This window comes from Bubalus kerabau, chromosome 1, assembly GCF_029407905.1.
Source record: "Bubalus kerabau isolate K-KA32 ecotype Philippines breed swamp buffalo chromosome 1, PCC_UOA_SB_1v2, whole genome shotgun sequence".
NCBI lineage: Eukaryota > Metazoa > Chordata > Mammalia > Artiodactyla > Bovidae > Bubalus > Bubalus kerabau.
Genome location: NC_073624.1, coordinates 167,369,445 through 167,389,348, shown reverse-complemented (window position 1 = coordinate 167,389,348; position 19,904 = coordinate 167,369,445). Strand labels below are relative to the sequence as shown.

Sequence of the window (19,904 nt, the reverse complement as noted above, 5' to 3'; positions counted from 1 at the left end):
CACCACCAACTCCCGAAGCTTACTCAAATTCATGTCCATTGAATTGGCGATGCCATCCAACCATCTTATCCTCTGTCATCCCTTTCTCCTCCTGCCTTCAATCTTCTAGCATCAGGGTCTTTTCCAGTGAGTCAGTTCTTCACATCAGGTGGCCAAAGTATTGCAATTTCAGCTTTAGCATCAGTCCTTCCAATGAATATTCAGGACTGATTTCATTTAGGATGGACTGGTTGGATCTCCTTGCAGTCCAAGGTACTCTCAAGAATCTTCTCCAAAACCACAATTCAAAAGCATCAATTCCTCGACGCCCAGCCTTCTTTATAGTCCAACTCTCACATCCATACACGATTACTGGAAAAACCATAGCCTTGACTAGACAGACCTTTGTTGGCAAAGTAATGTCTCTGCTTTTTAATATGCTGTCTAGGTTGGTCATAACTTTTATTCCAATGAGCAAGCGTCTTTTAATTTCATGGCTTCAGTCTGCAGTGATTTTGGAGCCCAAGAAAATAAAGTCTGTCACTGTTTCCATTGTTTCCCCATCTATTTGCCATGAACTGATGGGACTGGATGCCATGATCTTATTTTTTTGAATGTTGAGCTTTAAGCCAACTTTTTCACTCTGCTCTTTCACTTGCACCAAGAGGCTCTTTAGTTCTTCTTCACTTTCTGCCATAAGGGTAATGTCATCTGCATATCTGAGGTTATTGATATTTCTCCTGGCAATCTTGATTCCAGCTTGTGCTTCTTCCAGCCCAGCATTTCACAGGATGTACTCTGCATATAAGTTAAATAAGCAGGGTGACAATATACATCCTTGATGTACTCCTTTCCCAATTTGGAACCAGTCTATTTTCAGTTCTAACTGTTGCTTCTTGACCAGCATATAGATCTCTCAGGAGGCACGTCAGGTGGTCTGGTATTCCCATCTCTTGAAGAATTTTCCACAGTTTGTGGTGATCCACACAGTCAAAGGCTTTGTCAATAAAACAGAAGTAGATATTTTTCTGGAACTCTCTTGCTTTTTCGATGACTCAGTGGATGTTGGCCATTTGATCTCTGGTTCCTCTGCCTTTTCTAAAACCAGCTTGAACATCTGGAAATTCATGGTTTATGTACTGTTGAAGTTCTAGCTTGGAGGATTTTGAACATTACTTTGCGAGCGTGTGAGATGAGTACAACTGTGTGGTAGTTTGAACACTCTTTGGCATTGCCTTTCTTTGGGATTGGAATGAAAACTGACCTTTTCCAGTCCTGTGGCCACTACTGAGTTTTCCAAATTCGCTGGCATATTGAGTGCAGCACTTTCACAGCATCATCTTTCAGGATTTGAAACAGCTCAACTGGAATTCTATCACCTCCACTAGCTTTGTTCATAGTGATAGTTTCTAAGGCCCACTTGACTTCACATTCAAGGATGTCTGGCTCTAGGTGAGTGATCACAGCATCATGATTATCTTGGTCGTGAAGCTCTTTTTTGTACAGTTCTTCTGTGTATTCTTGCCACCTCTTCTTAGTATCTTCTGCTTCTGTTAGGTCCATACCATTTCTGTCCTTTAGCGAGCCCATCTTTGCATGAAGTGTTCCCTTGGTATCTCTAATTTTCTTGACGTGATCTCTAGTCTTTCCCATTCTGTTGTTTTCCTCTATTTTTTTGCATTTTGATCGCTGAGGAAGGCTTTCTTATCTCTCCTTGCTATTCTTTGGAATTCTGCTATTCTTTGAAGAACTCTTCTATTGTTTGCTATTCTTTGGAATTCTTTGGATCAGTGGAGAAATAACTCCAGAAAGAGTGAAGAGATGAGCCAAAGCAAAAACAACACCCAGTTGTGGATGTGACTGGTGACGGAAGTAAAGTCCAATGCTATAAAGAGCAGTACTGCATAGGAACCTGGAATGTTAGGTCCATGAACAAGGCAAATTGGAAGTGGTCAATCAGGAGATGGCAAGAATGAACGTCAACATTGTAGAAATCAGTGGACTAAAATGGACTGGAATGGATGAATTTAACTCAGATGACCATTATATCTACTACTGTGGGCCCTTAGAAGAAATGGAGTAGCCATCATAGTCAACAAAAGATCCAGAAATGCAGTACTTGGATGCAATCTCAAAAATGACAGAATGATCTCATTTGTTTCCAAGTCAAACCATTCAATATCACAGTAATCCAAGTCTATGCCCTGATCAGTAATGCTGAAGAAGCTGAAGTTGAATGGTTCGATGAAGACCTACAAGACCTTCTAGAACTAGCACCCAAAAAAGATGTCCTTTTCATCACAGGGGACTGGAATGCAAAAGTAGGAAGTTAAGAGATACCTGGAGTAACAGGCAAATTTCACTTTGGAATACAAAACAAAGTCAGGGCAAAGGCTAACAGAGTTTTGCCAAGAGAATGCACTGGTTATACCAAACTCCCTCTTCCAACAACACAAGAGAAGACTCTACACATGGACATCACCAGATAGTCAATATCAAAATCAGACTGATTATGTTCTTTGCAGCCAAAGATGGAGAAGCCCTATACAGTCAGCGAAAACAAGACCGGGAGCTGATTGTGGCTCAGATCATGAACTCCTTATGGCCAAATTCAGACTTAAATTGACAAAAGTAGGAAAAACCACTAGATAATTCAGGTATGATCTAAATCAAATCCTTTACAATTATACAGTGGAAGTGACAAGTAGATTCAAGGGATTAGACCTGATAGAGTGTCTGAAGAACCACGGACAGAGGTTCGTGACATCGTTCAGGAGGCAGTGATCAAGACCATCCCCAAGAAAAAGAAATGCAAAAAGGCAAAATGGTTGTCTGAGGAGGCCTTACAAATAGCTGAGAAAAGAAGAGAAGTAAAAGGCAAAGGAGAAAAGGAAAGAACCCTATGTAGGATCAATATAAACAGAACTGCATCTGAGCATCAGAAACTGCTGGAAATCAAAAATAAAGAGAAAAATCTTGAAAGCACCTAGAAAGAAATAATAACAATGACAACAATAACAACAGTATGAATTATCACTTTCTATCAGAAAAAAGCCAGAAAACAATGAAATGATAACCATAATGTTGAAAGAATTCCATATGCTGCAAAAATATCTTTCAAAAATCAAGCAAAATAAAGAAGTCCAATGAACAAAAACTAAGGAAATTTATTTCCAGCAAATGATACCTGATAAAGACTAGAATCTACAAAAAGAAAAGAAGGATAACACAGATGGAAATATGTGGATTAACAAAGAACTATCTCTCATTTTCTCCTCAGCGCAGCAAGTGTAACACGGAGGCTTGCCATGTAGATTTATGTAAAATACATGAAAACAACAGCACGGTGAACATGGCAAGAATGGGATTACACTGCTGCAAGGCGCTTCTAGTTTACAAGCATTGGTAAGATACTAACTAGGAGAGGAGGGCAGATTGCACTAAGTTGAGGATGAATGCTGCAATTGCAAATGCAACCACTAAAAATAAGTTATTAAATGGAATATCAAAACAATCAGTAGAGTAAGGGAGTAAGGGAGTAAGAGAGTAACAGAAAAGGGAGGGGGAAAAAGATCTAAACCCTACTTTAGTCAGTTCTCACTGTGTACAGTTATCTTCTATAAAGTTGGCAGGAACATGGAATCAGTGAACACAGAACCATTGCTCCTAGGGGAAATACAAGGTGAGGTTCCAGGGAGCCTCTGGTCACAACACTTCAGTCAACCATCAACACATAAGCTTGTCTTAGTTTGCCTGTGTTTGAAGACACCTTATTTAGCAAATATATTTTATCCATTCATTAACACTGAACTCATGATCAATAGTATTTTAACTCCTGCCTGAGGAAGCCTGCCTAATAACAAGTCTATTTTCTCCGTAAGGCACATTACAGTCTTCTTTACTTAGGAACATGAGGCAGCATCTCAGCACTATGCTTAGGGGCAATTTTAAACAGTGAAATCATAAAAAAAAAAACCCACAAAATGTGAAAACCATGGCACTGAAGAGATCACAGAAAGGACAGTGTGAGAGGTGCAACAAGCAGGCAGAGTGTGACTCGCTGAGCGTCACTTCAGAGCCTGAGCACTAGGCGGCCCAGACATCTCACTGCTTTGTGCCTGTCCGTGAGTGATGCCGAGAGCATTGTCAGTCCTGACTTGGGGATCAGAGTTAAATTTTAGTGAGTAGGTTTATAGATTCTATTCTATATTTTCAGATATAGAATACATGAATAAAGAGAATCAACTGTGTATCAGTCAGTGCATTAAATATAAAGGGGCCAAATATTCCAATTAAAAGGTACAGACGGTCAGAATGGGGATAAAGAAAAACAAAAACCAAAAGATCAAGACCCAACCATACCCTGCAAGACATGCAAAGAGATACACTTTGAGTCTAAAAACACAGGGCTAAAGTAGAGAGAATGGAAAAAGAGAAACACAACTTTCCACAACTGACACATGCTGAAATTTTAAAAATCTGAATAGCAATACATCTGTTAAACAAATTAACTGGTTAGTCTACCCTCCTACAAAAATAAAACTCAAAGCTCAAATGGTTTCACTAGTGAATCCTATCAAACAATAAGGAAGAGAATAATTCCCACCTCATTTACATGCTTTGCCTAAAACTATCAGAAAAATCTAAACAAGAAAATTTTTAAAAAAAACGACTACAAATCATAAACAGTTCATGCTGCTGCTGCTGCTAAGTCGCTTCAGTCATGTCTGACTCTGTGCGATCCCATAGACAGCAGCCCACCAGGCGCCCCCGTCCCTGGGATTCTCCAGGCAAGTACACTGGAGTGGGTTGCCATTTCCTTCTTCAATGCAGGATAGTTCATGAACCCAGATGAAAACATCCTTAGCAAACTATTGGAAAAATCAGCAACTTATAAAAATAATAATATATCATGACCAAGCAGAGTTTATCCCAGGAACATAAAGTTACATGAGTATCTGAAAGTCAGTGTCATGTCACAGAATAACTGATGCAACAAAAGCACTTAACAAAAATCAACATCCATACTGGGTTTTGTTTTTTTTTTTAAAAAAAACAACACCTTAGTACACTAGACACAGAGAAACTTCCTTAATCGTATAAACCTACAGCAAATAATACACTTAATAGTAAAATCCTGAGGCCCTTTCCACTTGATTGGCAACAAGGGAAGGATGCCCGTTCTTACCACTTCTATTGAACAACAGACAGAAGCTCCTAGCCAGTGTAATATGGCAAAGAAAAGAAAGAATGGCTAAAAATTGGAAAAGAAGGTATAAAAACTGTTTCTTTTCACAGAGAACATAATTACTAACAAAGAGATTTCTAGGAAATCTAAATTAGCCAGATTAATCTAAGTCAATTTAGCAAGGCTGCAGAATGCAAGGTCATCCTACAAAATCCAAATATATTTCTACAGACTGACAACAAATGAAAATGAAATTTTAAACTTTTATCTTAATGTTAAAGAGCAGCTTAATTATGAATCATCTTTACAAAAGACACGCATGTCTCATATACTGAAAACTAAAATACACTGATGAGAGAAATTAAATATCTAAGGGCATGGAGACATACACCTTGTTTGTAATTTGGAAAATTCATTACTGTAAAGAGGTTGATTCTGCCCAGAATTCTGTTCATATTCCAAACAGATGTTTTTTCAGAAATTGGCCATTTGATTCTAAAACACACAGGAAAATGTGAAGGATGTAAAAGAGCCAAAACAATCTTAAAAAAGAATAAGTTGAAGGACTTACACTTCAAGACTTATTGTAAAGCCACAGTAATCATCAACGTATGGTCTTGGTCTAACGACAGACAAATCAATCAAAACAGAGAGTCCAGGAATAGACTCACACTGACATTGTCACCCGATTTTCCTAAGAGGCACAAAAGCAATTCAACAGAAAATGGAAATCCTTTTCAACAAACAGTGCTGAAGCAAAAGGATGTTCATATAGAAAAAATGATCAACTTTAACCCCTATCTGACATCATAAACCAAAAATAATTTGAGATGGATCCCAAATCTTTTTTACATTTTTGATGCATTTACTTTGAAGAATAAAATAGTCTTCTGATGTCAAAATTTATAAAGTAAGTTTCATGCTCTGAATTTTACTTTTAATATGCTATTTTTCCAAGTCAGTTTCAAAGTATCAGGTTTTAATGAGACAGTAAACTTCAAAAGTTTTAGTTCAATACACACAGCAATTCTTTTTTCCTTCTAGTCTTACTGAGGTATAATTAACATATAGCACTGTGTAAGTTTAAGGTATACAGCATAATGATTTGACCTACATCATGAAACATTACCACAATAAGCCTAGTGGACATACACCATCTCACATGGATACAATATTAAAGAAAGAGAAAAATACATTTCCTCCCTTGTGATGAGAACCCTTAGGACTTAATCCCTTAACAACTTTCGTATATAACATATAGGAGTGCTAACTGTATTTATCATGTTGTACAGGACATCCCTAAGTATCTTTTACATGTGTGTCTGTACCTTTCAACTACCTTCATCCAATTTCTCTCTCCACCCTCATCTCGCCTCCAGTAACAACAAATCTCATCTCTTTTTCTATGAATTTGTTTGCTGTTGAAGTGTAACTGACCTACAAGACTATGTTGATTCCTGTACACAACACAGTGACTCAATATTTCTATGCATTTCAAAACGATCACCATGAAAAGCATGTTATCATGTCACTACACAAAGACATTATATAATTACTGATTATATTCCCCATGCTGTGTTTTCATACCTATGAATCATTTATTTTGTAACTGAAAGTTTGTACCTCCTAATTTTAACCTAAAGCCAAAACTATGAAACTCCTAGAAATAAACACAGGAGAATATCTTTATACCTTGTGTATAAACAAGATGCAAAAGCATACGACAATTCAATACAAGGAGGGGCACCAGAATGTCTTAATTAACACTGGGTAGTATCAATACGAGCTGACAGTTTTTAAAATATGTAAGTAAAACCCACAAATGGATGTGTGCATGTGCATCTACACACATGTCCTCACTCTGTCCTCAGAACAGGAGTAGAAGTCATGACACTGGCTGCATGCACCATGCACCCAGACCTCATTTCCCACTAACAGGAGCAAGGCTCCCTGAAGAAACGCTGATTGGAGGGCTGAGGCACACAAAATTGGCCCAGAGTAGCTTGTGGCACCAGAAAGCAAAAAATGTTCAAAGAATTATGGAGATATATAAAATAATCTGAGTAGTGAATTATAGGCCACTAAATAATAAAGTGCTATGTCACTCAGTTGCGTCCGACTCTTTGTGACCTCATGGACTGTCGCCTATCAGGATCCTCTGTCCATGAGGATTCTCCAGGTAAGAATACTGGAGTGGTCTGCCATGCCCTCCTCTAGGGGACCTTCCCAACCCAAGGATCAAACCCACGTCTCCTGCATTGCAGGCAGATTCTTTACCATGTGAGCCACCAGGCAAGCCCCAAATAAGGACAGATCGATGAATAATTCAAATAGATAAATAAACAGGGGTGAAGCTCTTCTTTGCAGCAGAATACCAACTAATAAATACAGAAGTGAAGTCGCTCAGTCGTGTCTGACTCTTTGCAACCCCTTGGACTGTAGCCCACCAGGCTCCTCCACCCATGGAATTTTTCTAGGCAAGAGTACTGGAATGGGTTGCCATTTCCTTCTCCAAATAAATACAGAAGGAAGTATGTATTTCTTAGCATTTAGCATTAGATTTAGCATTACTGGATGCTAAAATCATCACTGGACTCAAAAACATGTGGGTGAATGTTCAAAAAGGAGTAGGATTCCCTGGTGGCTCAGTTGGTAAAGAATCTGCCTGCGATACAGGAGACCCGGGTTCGATCCCTGGGTCAGGAAGACCCGGGTTCGATCCCTGGGTCAGGAAGAAGGGAATGGCTACCCACTCCAGTGTTCTTGCCTGGAGAATTCCATGGACAGAGGAGCCTGGCAGGCTACAGTCCACAGAGTAGCAAAGAGTCAGACAGACACCATTGAGGGATTAACACTTTCACTTATCGATACTTAATAACTTCAAAGGAAAAATCTGTATCTTGGCAGTATAGAAATCTGGAAAATAGTGACTTAATCAAGTGTCCAATGTCATCATCAATATTGGAACAAACTAGCATTGGGGGCTCCAAACGTCTTGTGCTGAGAACAATAAAATCAGTTTCCTGTAATTCTGTCTACAGTGTATACCCTGAATCTAACCAGGAGGAAACTTCAGAGAAACACAAACTGGCAAACATTCTGGAGGAAAAAAGAAAAAATAAAAAAACTGGTCCACAGTCTTCAAAAAGGTCAAATGTCAAGAATGAAAAATTCAGGTTAAGGAACTATTCCAAATCAAAAGAGATAAAGAAACATGACAATCAAATTCAGTGTCATTCTGGACTGGACACTGAACAGAGAACACAGGAGCAATAAAGGACGTTACAGGGACAACCACTGAAAATGCAGTATGAAGTCTGAGTTAGTAACAGTACTGCATTAATTATTAAATTTTTATAAGGTCATATAAGAGATTGTCCCAGGTCTTAAGAAATACACAACTTAGACTCAAATGAATCAGAAAAAATGTATTTATATATATGCATAGAGAGAGAGTGATAAAGCTAATGGGGTAAATTTCTAACAATTGGTAAATCTTAGTAAAGGATATGTGGTAGTTCTTTGTACTCTTACACTTTTTCTCTAAATCTGAAATCATATCAAAATTAAAAGTCACACATAAAGCAAAAGGCACAACTGTAAAATCGGAAAAGTGTCTGGATAAACACGAAGGACAAATGATCACTTCCCTCAATATATAAACAAATTGTATAAAGGAATCAGAAAAAAGCAGTAACGGCCCCAAAAGATTAATGGGAAAAAACATGCGCAGCCAATTCACAAAAGGAACTAATGTACTTTTAAAGGAAAAACAATAACAAAAAGCCAACTGCACTAATAATTTAAACAGGCAAAGGAAGATAACAATGAGATGTTTTCCATCTGTTAAATCAGTTATTTTCTTTTTTAAAACACCCAACATTGGCAAGAATATCCTGAAACGGCCACTCAACGTCCTGCTCATGGGAATGTTAATTAGAAACTTTCAGCAATGCACTTCAGCAATATAATCTAAGAATCTTAAAAATATCCATACCACTTCACCCAGTTCATGACACTATCCCAAGGAAATCATCTGAACTGTGGATTCAAGTGTATGCCTGAAGTTATTCATCAGAGGGTATTTCCAGTAGCAAAGTTCTTTAAAATAAGCTGTATGTTAAGCAACAGGGAAGTGGTTAAATAAACTAAGACATAATCATAAAATGCAATATGCAGTCCTTAATAGGTACTAAAAATGGGAAATGGCATGCAGTAAGTGTTAAGAGAATAAAGCTTATAAAAACAGGCATTCAAGATGACTCCAATTAGGTAAAAAGCAATCAGTAGTACCCAGGAAAAAGCACTAATTATGAACACTGACTGTCTGAAAATTAATAAAACAAGGACTGCAAGCACTTGCTGTGGTCTCAAGTTTGTCTATCTTGCCCACCCCTTACCACCTGCCCCTACCCAAGAGAGAGCCACCATTCCTTCCAAGGTGGTACATTCGAATTACCTGTTTCTGGCTCCCTCTCAGCACTCTGAGCATTTCTTGAGGGCAATGCACCATCCCCAGTTGCACTCATTAAACATTTTCTGCTTAATATTTACAAATTCTCCCACCTCATTTCATACACATTAAAAAAAAAAAAAAAAAAAACTGGCTCTATCCAGCTACTGAAGTCACCTCAAAAATGAAATCTAAATTGAATATGGAAGTTCACCAAGATGCAGCTTCTCTTTCCTTTGCTTCTTTCAAATAAAAACATTAAGGAGAAAAGCGCTTTCTTTCAACACTGCAGGCTCCCAGGCAGGCTTCAGGAGGCACAGCGACACCACACAGCTGGTTAGCGCCGGGCGCCAGGGCTACCGGTGTCGCCGCCTCTCAGCTCGCATCAAAGAACACTGGAGTCTAATCATGAGCTGCCACCAAAACACACCCATCTGCATGCTGCAGTGCTCAGCCACCACCCAGGGCCACACCTGACTCCAGCCCCACCCTATTCCCCGCTGAATCCACCTTCCACTCGGCAACTCTCCACCTAATGAGATGAGCAGAGCACAGTCAGGAGGAAGAGGCTGTGAGCAAGGCTGGCAACACGGAGAAACCAGATGGGAGGGGAATGCCCACAACTGTGGCACAGGGCTGACTGAGAGGCATTCTAAGTCAGTGATCTTCAACCGAGGCGATTTTTGCCACTCGGGGGACTTTTGGCAAAGTCCTAGAGATATTTTTGGTTGCACTAACTCTGGGGATGTTACTGGCATCCAGTGTGAAGAGGCCAAGAAAGCTGCTAACCATTCTAAAATGCACCGACAGTCCCCACAACAAATTATCCATACCCAAATGCCAACAGGGCTAAGGTTGAGAAACCTGCCATAAAGTGATTTATCCACCAATACAGCACAATCTAAACCCAACTCAGCAGGAACAGGACACACAGTGGGTAAAGGAGACTTGAGGCACTTTACGAAATGTAAACACACGCACATGCACACAAGCCTCCTCAGCCAGATGCTTAGGGCAGAGTGAGAGAGTCGTTCCCCTGGACCAAACTTCTACTGCAGGACTTGGGAACAAGAGCATTACAATTTAATGAAAGTAATAAGAATACCTCTTCTTCCTCAAGGGCTTGCTCTGCCACGTCACATATTTCTTCAAAGACTGCCTCACAGCAGACACTGTAACGAGATAATACTATCAAAACTGCCCAGACTGGTAAACATGTCCAGAGAAGTTGGCAATGCACCCACATAGTTGCTGACAAATTTAGCTGTCTATCTCAAGGACCTAAGAACCCAAACTCACAGTTCCCAGCTTAGCTTAAAAGTGGCAAACATTCAAAGATCACTCAAAGAGAAGAAAATAATAGTGCTCCTTTCCCCACACAAACCATCAAAAATTATGTAAGACTTAAGAGAAGCAACAGCTTCAAAACTGAGAACAAAAAGTATTTAGTCTGTACTTCAACAACAAAAACCTGCAGATAAAAAGGAATTTAGTATATAAAATGCCATCATTATAATTCAGTTAAGGTTAGTGACCTCTGCAGCATACTACAGTATCTCTTTTCTTGATTACTTTAACAATTTTATCATGTCATGACTTCCACCCATGGGAGGCCAGAAAGTTAGAGAACTCATCCAGCACCATCCCTGGCTGAGACTTCAATAATTTTGACCCGACTCTGATACATCATTTGCCAGTCTGACCTTGACTTCCGTCCCTGCATGGTTACAAAGCATCCAGCACTTAAGGTGGCCCATTTCAATGTTGGACAGGAGTATTAATAAATGTTAGAAGTGTGTCCATTACCTGAGACAAGAGCAGCCCTCCTTCCATCCATAGGCATTAGTTTTGCCCTCAATTAGTATTGCGAGATGGAGAAAGCAATGGCACCCCACTCCAGTACTCTTGCCTGGAAAATCCCATGGATGGAGGAGCCTGGTGGGCTGCAGTCCATGGGGTCGCGAAGAGTCAGACACGACTTGAGTGACTTCCCTTTCACTTTTCACTTTCATGCACTGGAGAAGGAAATGGCAACCCACTTGAGTGTTCTTGCCTGGAGAATCCCAGGGACGGGGGAGCCTGGTGGGCTGCCGTCTATGGGGTCGCACAGAGTCGGACACGACTGAAGCGACTTAGCAGCAGCAGCAGCATGAACTCAATTATGATTCACTGAGACAAAAAAAGAAAAACAGAATAGAAGGAATATTAAAGCTCAACCTGTTCAATCCTACTTTTATAAATGAGTAAAATAAAATAGAAAAGGGTGAAGCAGGCTTGCTTGCCAAAAGTCCAGCAACTATATAGGAAAGCTTGAAGTGGAACTCAGGTTTCCTAACTCTTAAGTCTAATCTCCGCAGAACTGTATCAAGTTGTATTAGATGCTGTTACTAATAGAATGGACATTTTTTAAAGTTTTATGATAAAATAGAAAAATATTTTCAGTTTTCACAAGTTCAAAACAACGCACATCATCACAATCCCCTTAGGAACTAGTGTAACTGTGATCACTCGCACTCTATGGATGGAAGAAACCCAGCTCCAAGGTCACCAGTAAACACTGAGGCTGGCTCTAGAAGCCACATTCTTAAACCACTATGCAACCTGGGTAAGCACCAGAGCACCCCTAACACTGTCACAACCGAATCAACAAACTTGAGACGTCCAGTGATTCTTTAAAATGTTAACGCTTTGATATAATCTAATATAAAAGATACCATTCCTGAAAAAATATTTAAATTATTTTTAACAAATCAAGATAAATTTAAAGATTTACAGTTTATAGCCTCCTGGCATAAAATAAAAGGTCATTTTAACTTTAAAAATTAGGCTGCAGTATTACAGTATCATCTTCTACATCAACTACCCTAAAGAAATTCACCAAGAAGCAAACTAATCTTTTGGGGAGTAACACAGAAGGAACTCATTTATCACAGGGAACTTTTTGAGAAACCCTCGGCAAGCAAAGCTTCATGCTCTCCATTATTTCCCAAAGGCTCTTTCACATAAGATGTGTGCCATGAATAATATATAAGCTCTAAGCAAATAATATATTCAATCAGCCTAATTCACACAAATGTAATAAAATATTAAGAAGTAATAAAGGTGTGGACTGAATACTTAGGTTAAGTTCCTTTTCCACCAAGATCCTATTAAAATAATAAAAGGATTTTCTTAAAAATAAGAAGCTTACACTTCTCAGAAGTTACAGTAAATGTACTTTTCCAATAAGGACAAGTAAAGGCTCTGCATATTTTATATAAAACCAATAGAAGACTTTCAAAGGCAGAAAGAAGGCAGACTAGCTAGGGATCTCAGGATTCAAGGAATGATGTCTTGTTAAGTCTCCTGAGTTTTCTTTTTGCCTCATATAATCCAAAGAATTGGAGCCAAAGAATTGGCAAATCCAGAAACATCAAGAAGTGAACAAAAGCTCCAAGAAAACCTTGCTATTTCTAAACAGAAGAGTAGAAAGAGTCAGCCTAGAAAGTAAAAAAAAAAAAAAAAAAAAAAAAAAACAATCACCTGACCCCAGACAAATGTGTACTCGTGTTTTGCTCAATCGCTTCAGTCACATCCGACTCTCTGTGACCCTATGGACTGTAGCCCACCAGGCTCCTCTGTCCATGGAATTTTCCTGGCCAAAATACTGGAGTGAGTTGGCATGCCCTCTTCCAGGGGGATCTTCCTGACCCAGGGATTAAACGTGTGTCTCCTGTGTCTCCTGCATGACAGGTAGATTCTTTATCACTGAGCCACAAAACCACAGGGAAAAAAACCTGTGGTCACATCACTACCCATGCCAGCAAAGACCAAGGGTAGATAAGATATCTTCTCCCACCAAGATATAACCAAGCATCCCAACATCCTCATCAGGGTGGTGTCAAGAGGAGGTTGGGTAAGTAGCTAGAACTTTCTTCCTTACCACTGCTGTGTCTTGGTTTAAAAAAAGAGGCAGGGGGGAGCTCAGCAAAGATATAAAGAAGAGCCAAAAGAAAATTTCAGAACTGAATAATACAATTACCAAAATACAAAAACCAAGAGGTGGGTTCAGCAGAATGGTGTAGACAGAAAAAAGCAGTAACCCAGAAGATAGACAAATAGAAACTACCCAATCTGAATGACAAAGAGAAAGATAAACTGCAAAAGAAAAATGAACAGAGCCTTAGGGACCTGTGGGTCTGTAACTCAAGAGTTAACATTCGTGTCATAGGAGAGAACTAAGCTGAAAAGAACTTGAAATAATGGCTGAAAATATCCAAATTTGGTAAAAGATACATTTACAGACTCAAGATTCTGAGCAAACATCTGAGCAAACAGGATAAACTCAAAGAAATCCTCAGTAAGACACATAAACAGTTAAACTTCTGAACACTAAAGGATAAAAAACCTTGAAAGCAATGAGACAGAAATAACACCTTACCTATAGGGGAAAAATTATTTAAATGGCAGCATATATTTCATCAGAATATAGAGAGGTCAGAAAGACACAACAGTTTTCAAGTACTGAAAAAAAAAGAACTGTCAACAGAGTCCAATATCCAACAAAAATATCCTTCAAAGAGGAAGGGGAAATCAAGACATTTGAGATAAAAGTAAACTAAGAGACAGCTTCACCAGCAGATGTACCCCCAAAGGATGAAATGGCTAAAAGAAGGTCTCTGAACAGAAAGAAAAACCCTTAAGGTATCAGCAAACAGAATTCAGTAAATACAGAAAGAATTATAAACCATGACCAAGTGAGGCTTATCCCAAGGATACAAGATTCTTTTTAAATTTTTGAAAATTAATCAGGAGAAGGGATAAATTGGGAGTTTGGGGCTGACACATACACACTACAATACATAGCTGCTGCTGCTGCTGCTAAGTCGCTTCAGTTGTGTCTGACTCTGTGCGACCCCATAGACGGCATAGAATAAGTAACAAATAAGGACCTACTAGATATCACACAGAACTGTACTCAACGCTCTGTAATGACCTATATGGGGAAATCTTTCAAAAGACTGGATATATGTTCTATGCTACATAACTGATTCACTTTGCAGAAAGTAACACAATAGAAAGTATACACAAGCAGAAAGTAACACAACATTGTAAATTAACTGTGAAAGTGAAAGTGAAGTCGCTCAGTCGCGTCCGACTCTTTGCGACCCGTGGACTGTAGCCCACCAGGCTCCTCCGTCCATGGGATTCTCCAGGCAAAAATACTGGAGTGGGTCTCCATTTCCTTCTCCAGGGGATCTTCCCAATCCAGGGAACGAACCAGGGTCTCACGCATTGCGGGTAGACGCTTTAACCTCTGAGCCACCAGGGAAGCCCCTGTATTAACTATATTTCAATTAAAAAATTTTTTTAATTAATCACTGTAATCTACAGTGTTAAGAGGCTAATGAATAAAATCATAGGATGATACCAATGAACAAGGGAAAAGCGTATGACAGAATTCAACATTAATTCATGATTTTTTAAAAAAATCTCAGAAAAATAGGAATAAAAAAGAACATACTTAATTTGAAAAAGAGCATCTATTAAAAAAAAAAAAAACCTACAACTAACATTACACTTAATGATGAGAAAATCACTGCTCTGCCCCTAGATTGGGGAAAAGGCAACTCTTATTTAATATAGTGCTGTAAGTTCTAGCCGGGAGAAGGCAATGGCACCCCACTCCAGTACTCTAGCCTGGAAAATCCCATGGACGGAGGAGCCTGGTAGGCTGCAGTCCATGGGGTCACTAAGAGTCGGACACGACTGAGCGACTTCAATTTCACTTTTCACTTTCATGCATTGAAGGAGGAAATGGCAACCCACTCCAGTGTTCTCGCCTGGAGAATCCCAGGGACGGCGGGGCCTGGTGGGCTGCCATCTATGGGGTCACACAGAGTCGGACACGACTGAAGCGACTTAGCAGCAGCAGCAGCATAAGTTCTAGACAAAGCTTTAGAGCAAGAAAAGAAATAAAAGGCACACAGATTAGAAAGAAACAAATAAAACTGCACCTATCTTCAGATTACACAGAACATCCCAAGGAAACTACCAAAAAAAAAAAAAAAAAGAACCTCCCAGATTAACAGAATTCAGCAAAGTTGCAGGATACAAGATAAACATACAAAAATTAGCTGTACTTCTAAATACTAGCAATGAAAATGAGGACATGGAAATTAAAAACACAACATCATTTACAATCATGAAAAAACGGCATATTAAGTGTAAATGTAAGAAAGAGCTTCTATGCTGAAAACTATAAAAAATGCTTGTGAAAGAAATTAGAGGACGAATAAAAAAGTAATAAATAATTGTGTTCATGGACAAGACTCAACAAAGTAATAATGTCTATTATTCCCTAATGAATACACTAACTCAAGAAGATTCCTGTTAAATTCTTTTAAAGACTTTTGTAGACACAGACACAAATATTTTAAAATGTATATGGAAAGACAAAAGGTAAACCACCTTTGAAAGATAATAGAATGGGAGAAATCAGTCTACTGAATTCAAGACAAGGTCTGTATAGTCAAAGCTATGGTTTTTCCAGCAGTAATGTACAGATGTAAGAGCCGGAGCATAAAGAAGGCTGAGGGCCAAAGAACTGATGCTTTTGAACTGTGGTGCTGGAGAAGACTCTTGAGAGTCCCTTGGACTGCAAGAAGATCAAACCAGTCAACCTTATGGGAAATCAACCCTGAATATTCATTGGAAGGACTGATGCTGAAGCTAAAGCTCCAATACTCTGTCCACCTGATGTAAAGAGCCGACTCACAGGAAAGATTTCCCTTTCCCTCGATGCTGGGAAAGATTGAGGGCAGGAGGAAAAGTGAGTGAGAGAGGATGAGAGGACTGGATAATATCACTGACTCAATGGACATGAGTTTGAGCAAACTCCAAGAGATGGTGCAAGACAGGGAAGCCAGGAATGCTGCAGTCCACAGGGTCACAAAAAGTAGGACACAACTTAGCTACTGAACAACAACACAGAGCGACCCCAACCAAGGCTGTGTGGCACTGGCAGAGAGACAGACATACAATTCAGTGGAACAGAATAGATAACACATGAATAGACCCACACAAATACGCCCAAATGATTTTTGATTAAGCAATTCAATGAAGGAAAAATAACTTTTCCTTTCCACAAACGGTGCCAGAGCAATAAAGGAAAAAAAGTGAACCTCAAGTGAAGTTTCAACACCTGAACTCAAACAGTTCATTCACTTACACGTGCAACCTGAAACTATAAAGCTTTTAGGGAGAAAAAAGCATTTTAAAAAATCTTTAGGATTTAGGGCTAGACAGTTATTAAACTTGACACCAAAGACATGATTCCCAACTGGAAAAATGTATAAATTGAACTTCAAAGGGTGAAAAGGTAAGCCACAGACTCAGAGAAAAATATTTGCAAATCATTGACAAAGGACTAGTATCTAAAATATTGTATATAAAGGACTCTCAAAACTTAACAACAAAAATCCAATTAGTAAATGGGCAAAAGACATGAAGAGACTTTCACTGAGAGAACACACAAGTGACAAATAAACACATCACAATATGCTCAATCTCACTAGCCGCTGTTGTTGTTCAGTCACTCAGTGCTGTCCAACTCTGCGATTAGGGAAAAACAAGTGAAAATCACAATGAAGTATCATTACATACCTACCAGAATTACTAAAACAAGAAACGGTGCCAACACCAAAATGTGGGCAAGGATAAGGAGAAACTGAACCATCCCTTCAGTACTGGCAGGAATGTAAAATGGTACCTTCTCTCTGGAAAACACTTGGGCAACTTCTTAAAACAAACAGGTGAACATCCTAGAGCCCAGCCACTGTGCTCCCGGACTTTTACACCAGAGAAATGAAGTAATACGATTACAGGAAAACCTGCACACAAATGTTAGCAACAGCTTTATTCAACTAGATGTTCTTCAGCAGGCCAATGATTCAACAAACCATGGCACATTCATATCACAGAATACTACTTGGAAATAAAAAAGGAATAAAAAAGAACTATTTGGACATGAAACAACCATGATGAATCTGCAGAGAATGATGCTGGGTGATAAGAGCCTATTTGAAAAGGTCACATGATGCATAATTCCATTCATAGAATATCCTTAAAAGACAAAATATACAAGTGGGAGAAGAGGTTAGAGGTTGCCAGAGGTTAAGAAGGCAGTGGGAGTAGGGAAAGTCGGGGAAGTTACAAAGAATAACATAAAGGATCCTTGTGATGACATATTCTACCCCTGAACTATACAGATGTCAGTATCCCAGTCATGATATTGTACTAAAATTTTGCAGGCTGTTAACTTTGAGGAAAACTGGATCTCTTAAACAGGATCTCTCTACGTTATTTCTTACAACTGCATATCAACCTACATTTATCTCAAAATGAAAAATTAAAATTTTTAAAAAGGAAAGAAAAAAGACAAATCACAAGGCCACAAATGAGGGAAGAGAACATTCAAGTGGATGAAAATGATTTCAACTGTTTTTTAAAGACAGAAAATATGGGAACAGTAATTAGCAAGATGGAGAAAGCCATAATAAAAAGTATATGAAATAATAGATACATAATGAGCTAATTTACCTATAAGAAGCCAAAGAGCTTGTGCCTCAGGTTATGAGTAGTAGTAAAATACTGGCTAACAATAAAGATAAAACACAACTGGTACTTTGGCCACCTCCCCAAAAGAAGCCGCTACCAGAAGCGGGGTGCTATCCTAACGAAACCTGAGCAAGCTGCATTTTCTTAGTCACCACTCCGTAGGCAATGATAAACTTCATATTAGAAAATGAAAAGATGATGATGCACTTTTAGTGACTGAAAAGATAGTTACAAAATCTGTTGATGGCTATAATTCAGAAAACAGATCACACACATGATGACTTTAAAACTGGGGAACAACTGGAAAATGAAACTTTATTTTCTATTGGCTATTATTTACTATTGGCTGTTGCTAGCAGAAACAAAAAATATGTTTGGCTACTGGTACTCTGAATCGACTAGAAATATCTTTACTGCTGACATGGAGAAAGTTTTAGTGGTCTGTAGAGAAGATCAAACTAGCCACATTTTCTTAAGCCAACGCCTAATCCAGATAATTAATGAGGCTGCTCCACTAAGTGAGAGATTTTCAGTGAAGATGAAACAGCATTATACTGGAAGAAGATGCTATCCAAAACTTGCATAGCTAGGAGAAAGTCAGTGCCTGGTTTCAGAACTTCAGAGGACAGACTCATTCTTATTAGGGACTGCTGCAGCTGGTTACTTCAAGTAAAAGCCAATGCTCAACTATGAAAATCCCACGGTCTCTAAGAATTATGCTAAGTCTACTTTGCCTGCGCTCTATAAATGGAACAACAAAGCCTGGGTGACATCACATCGCTTCACAACATGTTACTAAAGATTTCAAGCCCACTATTGAGACCCAATGTCCAGGAAAAGAGATCCCTTTCAAAATTACTGCTCCCTGACAACACACTTGGTTACACAAGAGCACCGGGAGAGATATACTGTAATGAGATTATTGTATTGTTTTCATGACCACTAACACACCCATTCTGCAGCTCATAGATTAAGGAGTCATTTTGACTTTTAAATCTCATTATGTAAGAAATACATCTCAGAAGACTACAGCAGCCATAGATAGTGATTCCTTTGCTACATCTGGGCAAAACTGAAAACCTTCTAGAAAGGATCTCATCTTTCTAGACATCACTAAAAAACATTCATGATTCATGGAAAGAATTAAGGGGCATTTGGAAGTTGATCAACTTTATCAAAATTAAGCAAAGTTTGGAAGTTAACATGGGTTTCCCAGGTGACCCTAGTGGTGGAGAACCAGCCTGCCGATGCAGGAGACACAGAGACAGGGGTTCAAGCCACAAGTCAGGATGATCCCCTGGAGAAGGAAATGGCAACCCACTCCAGTATTCTTGCCTGGGAAATCCCATGGACAGAGAAGCCTGGAAGGCTATAGTCCATGGGGTTGCACAGAGTCAGACATGACTGAAATGACTTAGCACACATGCATGACAAAACTTTAATGGAAGAGTTACTTTTATGGATGAGCAAAGAAAGTGGTATCTTGAGATGGAATCTACTCCTGGTGAAGATGAAGTTCAACTGCTGAAATGACAACAAAGGATTTAGAATGTTACATACACTTAGTTAATAAAGCAGTGGCAAAGGTTTAAGAGGATGGACTCCAATTCTGAACGATGTTCTACTGTGGATGAAATGCTATCAAACTGCACTGCATGCCACAGAGAAATGGCTCAGAGGAGGAAG

At 39.1% G+C, this 19,904-nt stretch overlaps 1 protein-coding gene across 13 annotated transcripts in view; it reads right to left on the bottom strand.

Moving 5' to 3' along the window:
* Window positions 1-19,904, bottom strand: part of MARCHF8 (membrane associated ring-CH-type finger 8) — a 107,130-nt gene that overhangs the window by 76,867 nt on the left and 10,359 nt on the right. For 4 of the 13 annotated variants that reach the window (XM_055538836.1, XM_055538906.1, XM_055538874.1 and 1 more), the window contains exon 1: window positions 9,627-9,955. The exons of 4 other annotated variants lie outside the window; for them this stretch is intronic. The gene's annotated coding sequence lies outside the window, so the exon portion shown is untranslated. Of the gene's footprint in view, window positions 1-9,164; window positions 9,557-9,626; window positions 9,956-10,725; window positions 10,793-11,426; window positions 11,790-19,904 lie in introns of those variants that run through there. 5 more of the 13 variants (XM_055538826.1, XM_055538825.1, XM_055538846.1 and 2 more) reach the window with 3 other exon arrangements.